The sequence below is a fragment of the Rhinopithecus bieti genome, unplaced genomic scaffold (assembly GCF_001698545.2).
Source record: "Rhinopithecus bieti isolate Rb0 unplaced genomic scaffold, ASM169854v2 scaffold_60980, whole genome shotgun sequence".
Lineage (NCBI taxonomy): Eukaryota > Metazoa > Chordata > Mammalia > Primates > Cercopithecidae > Rhinopithecus > Rhinopithecus bieti.
Genome location: NW_016823480.1, coordinates 328251 through 334369, shown reverse-complemented (window position 1 = coordinate 334369; position 6119 = coordinate 328251).

The window sequence follows — 6119 nt, the reverse complement described above, 5'->3', positions numbered from 1 at the left end:
TTATATGATATTGGCTATAGGTTTGTCATAAATAATAACTGTCTTATTATTTCGAGGAAGCCATTATCCTCAGCAAACTAACGCAGGAACAGAAAACCAAACACTGCATGTTCTCATTTACAAGTGGGAGCTGAACAATGAGAACACATGGACACAGGGAGGGGAACAACACATACTTGGGTCTGTAAGGGATGGGGTTGGGGGAGGCAGAGTATCAGGATAAATAGCTAAAGCATGCAGAGCTTAAAACCTAGGTGATGGGTTGATAGGTGTAGCAAACCACCATCCCACACGTTTACCTATGTAACAAATCTGCACGCCCTGCACATGTATCCTGGAACTTAAAATAAAATTAATTTTTTAAAAAATGTTAAATGTTTAACAACTAACCTTTCACATAAGTTATTCTNTAAGATCAGGATCTTGATTTATGAATGTAAAAGGTGAACAATAGAGAAAACATAGGAGCAAAAAATTCCAAAAGAAAATATATATTACTTTAGAAATTTTTGCTTCTTTTTTTGTATATATTTTTCTCACATACATTTCTCCTAAAAAAGTCAAAAATATAACTTGAGTGAAAGGGAGATATACTAAGTGCAGTAACTGTAAGATGGGGATGTTGATTTATGAATGTAAGAGGGTAAATGTAGGAGAAAACATGGAAGCAAAAAATTTCAAAAGAAAAATATATATGTATTTGTTTCCATATATTCTTATATATATATATATTTCTCAAATCATTATATATGAGTTTAGTGGGGGGAAACACATAAAAAGAACCTGGTTGTAAATCACTTATGTGGTCATGCCAAGAAAAGCAAAAAGGAAGACTACCATTGCACTAAAGTTAAGCATGACATCTGAGAAATATAAATGAATTTGAACACTAGCACTTTTACCCTACATTGACTCTGTGGGGCTAAAGCAAACCACTGTGCATGAATTGTTTTGGAGGGGGTCAGAGAAAAAAAGCAAAGATGGAGGAATTACAGAGATTCTACAGTCTACAGTCCATATCACAGACTAATAAGCAAATACTATTAATCCCAGAGAACTCATTTGGTAAGTCCTTTGGCCTTGTATGCTATTCTGTACATGAGAGGCTCCCTTTTCTCCCCATCAAGAGGTTTAATTTTTCAATTTGAGGCACTATTGGTATAAAGCATGCCTCATTAGCTTGTGGGAGGTAGCTGATATTCATTAATCCAATTCTCACTTCATTTGCTTTGCACATAGTTATAATTAGTTTCCAAATAACTTAGGTAACTTCAATAGATTTATGACTACAATTTTGCTCTACATTTGCTTTTTCACTCCTTTTTTTTCCTTTTCTGGTATTTTATAGAAGTTAACATTTAAAAGGACAAAGCTACTTTGGGGAGTGATTTGATGTTAAAAATTATGGCATTCAGTTGTCTTATATGATTAATAAACAGAGATTTTGGCATTTTAATAATTCTCTCACCTTGCAAATTCTAATAAAAGACAAATAATTGATGTTTTCACTTGTTGGAAAATATTTTAAACTATCATTTCAAAGAGAGGATTTTCAAGCCTCATGCAATTTCAGTATTGTGTATTTATTGTTTCAATCTATATAGAATGTTAGTGTTATATTTTGAAATATTGTTTTCATATGGTAATTTTAATACATCAATAATAATCAAGACCATGAATTGATACTGATGTTTGTGGTAGATCAAAGACAAAAAACTAATCACAGTAGGTTGCAGCTCCTTCCATGTAGAGATAAAATCTGTTTAACTTTCTCCTGAATCTGGGTTTAACCACATGACTTCTTTGGCCAAAGGACCCTAGCAGAGACAAGAAGAAAGTTGGCACACTGGAGTGTGCCTTTACCTGTTGATTTTAGAACCCTGTGAAGAAGCCTTGGTGAGCGTGCTAGAGGGTGGATATGTGACCCACTCACCCTGGCCATCCAAGTCAACTGTCACACTTGTAAAAAGGAACATATGGAACCAAGAGATCATAGTCACCCTCCAGCTGACTGTAGCCACAGGTGAGATTATCAGAATAACCCAGATGAGCCTAGCCTAAACTACTGACCCACAGAGTTGTATGCAAATGAGCTAATGATCTTTGTTTTAAACACTAAGTTTTGGGATTTGTAACATAGCAAAGATGAATAATACAGTCAATATTTTTAAAGAATCAAAACAAATCTAAAGGCCTCTTCTTTACATAACCATGATTTTGTTTTACAAGGAGTTTCCAGCAAAATATAATGACTGTGTATCAGTTTTGCACTGCTATAAAGGAATACCTGAGACTGGGTAATTTATAAAGAAAACAGGTTTACTTAGCTTGTGATTCTGAAGGCTGTACAGGAAGCATGGCACCTGCATCTGCTCTGCTTCTGGTAAGGGCCTCAGAGAGCTTAAAAACATAGCAGAAGGCAAATGGGGAGCTGACATCTCACATGGTAAGACAGGGAGCAAGACAGAGATGGGGAGTAAGTCCCAGACTTTTAAATGATCAGATCGCACATGAGCTAACTGAGCTTGCTTATCACCAAGAGGATGGTGCTAAACCATTCATAAGGGATCAATCCCCATGATCCAATCACTGCCTACCAGGCCCCATATCCAACACTGGAAATCACATTTCAACATGAGATTTGGAGGTGACAAACATCCAAACCATATCATTATGATTTTAGTTGATCAATGAAAAAATATGATTAAAATAGGCATGAGAGAATGTAGAAACTGCCCTGTGATATAACTTGAATGAACCTACCACAAAGCAACTTAATATATTCATTAGATATCCACTAAATATTAATATGATAAGTATAGTAAGATACAGAGGGTAGGTAAACAACCAAATATGGCTACTACCCTTAATGAATGAATTTGAATGAATGCAAAACTTCACTTCTCCAGAACACGACCACCAAGAAATCTCACTTAGCTCTATCAGTAAGAAACAAAAGAAAAGTAAGCAATATGTGTGACATCATGAGCTAAAGCTGCTACTTTTTACCATAGGTGAGTCTCTAAGGCCATGAAAAGTGCTTATTTAGTCTAACTTTATATGCAACTGTAACAGATTAGATCATGTGGTTTTTGAGGAAAAAAATTAGATTAAGGCATCAAGTGAGAAAGAAAATATAAGACAGTCACATCATACCAAAAAAAAGAGCTGCTATAAACAAACCAAAAAAAAAAAAAAAGACAGAAAACCTAAAAAGAGAACACCCAATAACTCAATACTCAATACTCAGTAACTCAAGAAGCAATGCATCTGAGACCACTGATGCATCGATTCCCTCCTCAATGATTCCCATTGCATTATACACACAATGCATTAGTTCACGTTCCCTGTGATGACATATGTCTTCAAACACCTGTTAAACTGTGTGTGTTTAAACAACAAAAAACCAAACAACTCAATTCAAAATTGACAAGGGACTTGAATAGACATTTTTCCAAAGAAGATATAAAAGTGGCCAAGATTTTAAAAGATGTTCGACATCACTATCATTAGGAAATGCAAATTGGAACCACAATGAGATACCACTTCACACCCATTAGAATGGCTACTGTCCAAAAAGCAGAAAATAACAACTACTGGCAAGGACATGGAAAAATAGATTGTTTAATGAGTACAGAGTTTCAATTTGGGATGATAAAAAAGTTCCGGAGATGGAGAGTAGTCATGGTTGCACAACAATGTGAATGTACTTAATGTCACTGAATCGCTCACTGAAAAATGGTAAATAGTAAATTTTACGTTATAAATATTTTACCACAATAAAAAAAAAAAAGGTCAGGATCAATTAGTTATTGTATGCATAAAAATCAATGGTAAAGGAGTACTAAACATAATGATTTGGTGAGGTTTCATCTAACTTGGGTTGGAAGTATCAAGGGCAAAGAAAAACCAGGATGATCCCTGAAAGATGAGTAGGAAAGGAGAAGCGTGCCAGAGGAGTGGAACAGCGCACTCAAAAGCACAGAGGCCAGAACAAACAAGCACACTAAAATAATCTTCCTGCCTGGAGTTTGGAGTATATAGGAAGAGGGATATTGAGAAATGAGAGATAAAAATGTTTTTGTTATAAAGAGGCACCAAAGCTAGGAAAGAAATTAGGAGAGCATAATAAAATTTAAAATTGTATCAATCCACTGAATGTCTTGAAGTTGATCAGGGGAATGATATGACTTTTATAGAAGATAACTTTTGCAACATAATGCACATTGAATGGAACTGGGGAAATCTGGTATCAGCAATGCCTGCTAGGTGTTGCTCGGTAATCCCTATATGAGATGATAAGCACCCAAATCAGAATTATGGTGTTAGGAAGGAAAGAGAGATGACAAATATAAAAGACATTTCCAAAAAAAAAAATAACAAAATTGGAGACTTACTGATTTAGAGATAAATATACTTCATCCTACATCATTGACAGGTCATCTAAGTATAGAATTAATATATGAAGACAATATAATTATAAGCCTGGAACATTTGGCAGAAAAAAAGATTATAGAGCAGAATTTAAAGCCAAGACTTTGTTTTTTACAAGAATTACATTATAGAAAGGAGAAGTTGGACAGTCAACAGTCAGATGCTGGGAATGACTATATCTCAGTTTCTTAACACATCAATATTATTAGGGCTTCTTTTATCCCTACTTTACAAATGACAAAACTGTGGTTGAAAAAAATAACTTTTTCAGTATCTTTCAGTCAGTAAGTAGAGGAGTACACTGCTACTTTAGTAGTAAAATAGTGCAAATAAAATAAATAGCTCTATATTTTTGTGCTAGAATAGAAATTTTTCTGAGCAATCACAGCCCCAAATCACTGCAAAACAAAAGCATGAACTTAAAATATACTAATAGTGACTGAAAACCTCCCATAGTATACCTCATACTGTTCCCCAATCTGAAGTATTTTCTAAGTTTCATAAAGTCATATAGCACAGGGCATATTGAAAATTAGTCCATTGTCCAGCTAAAAGATCTCCAATTTTCAGTACAGCAGACTAAAATAAAATGTGCTTTAATGTGTGTGCTAGCACTAGTTAAATAAAAATAGAATTGTAATCCTAACTTTACTACCAAATAAGTTATCTGATAATTTAATATGTAATTCTTAAATTCTGAAACTGAGAATATAATCTTTCTGAATAAACAGATACAACTTACAGATTGTTATACAGTTTGGATCTGTGTCTCCACCAAACCATATGTCTAATTGTAATACCCAATGTTAGAGGTGAGGCCTGGAGGGAGGTGACTGGATCATGGGGGCAGTTTCTCATGAATGGGTTAGCACCATCCTCTTGGTGCTACTCTCATGATAGTGGATGAGTGAGTTCTCATGAAATCTGTTCATTTTAAAGTGTGTGGCACCTCCCCCATCTCTGTCTTCATCCTAATCTGGCCATGTAAAGTGCTTCATTCCCCCTTTGTCTTCCACCACGATTAGAAGCTTCCTGAGGCCTCCCCAGAAGCAGAAAACGTTATGCTTCCTGTACAGCCTGAAGAACCATCAGCCAATTAACCCTCTTTTATTTATAAATAACCCAGTCTCAGGTATTTCTTCATAGTAATGCAAGAACAGACTAATACAGGCTGTGTTCTCAGAATCTTGACCAATTGTTTCTGAACTACATTTTCTCCCTCATTCTCATCAAATTATTAAACTCATTTATATACACAAAGATAATTCAGAAATTTTATAATGAGTCCAGACTATGAAAACAAAACTGTATTTGTGAACATCACTCAGGTGTTGTTTATATTTTTTATTTGTTTGTAATTCGATGCACGCTTCATTTAAAAAAGGCCATCACAGTAATTTTGAAACTCCATTATCTAGGAGTTTCAAGATTACTTGGATGTCTCTAGATGTCACTAGCCCATGGAAAGAGAGGAAGCTGCGTCAGCTGATATCCAATATTCAGTGGTTCAGTCTTTTGCTCATGGAGGAGGGACTCTGATCCCTGGAAGGGTCCCTTGTCCAGGTATTTCTGGAAGTCTCCAACAGGGGAAGAATAAATCTGCCACGTTATCTGCTTCCAATTTCTCCCTCTGAGGGTTGCCTGCCTGCAGGAAAACTGCCAGTCACAGCCATACCTTCCCATAA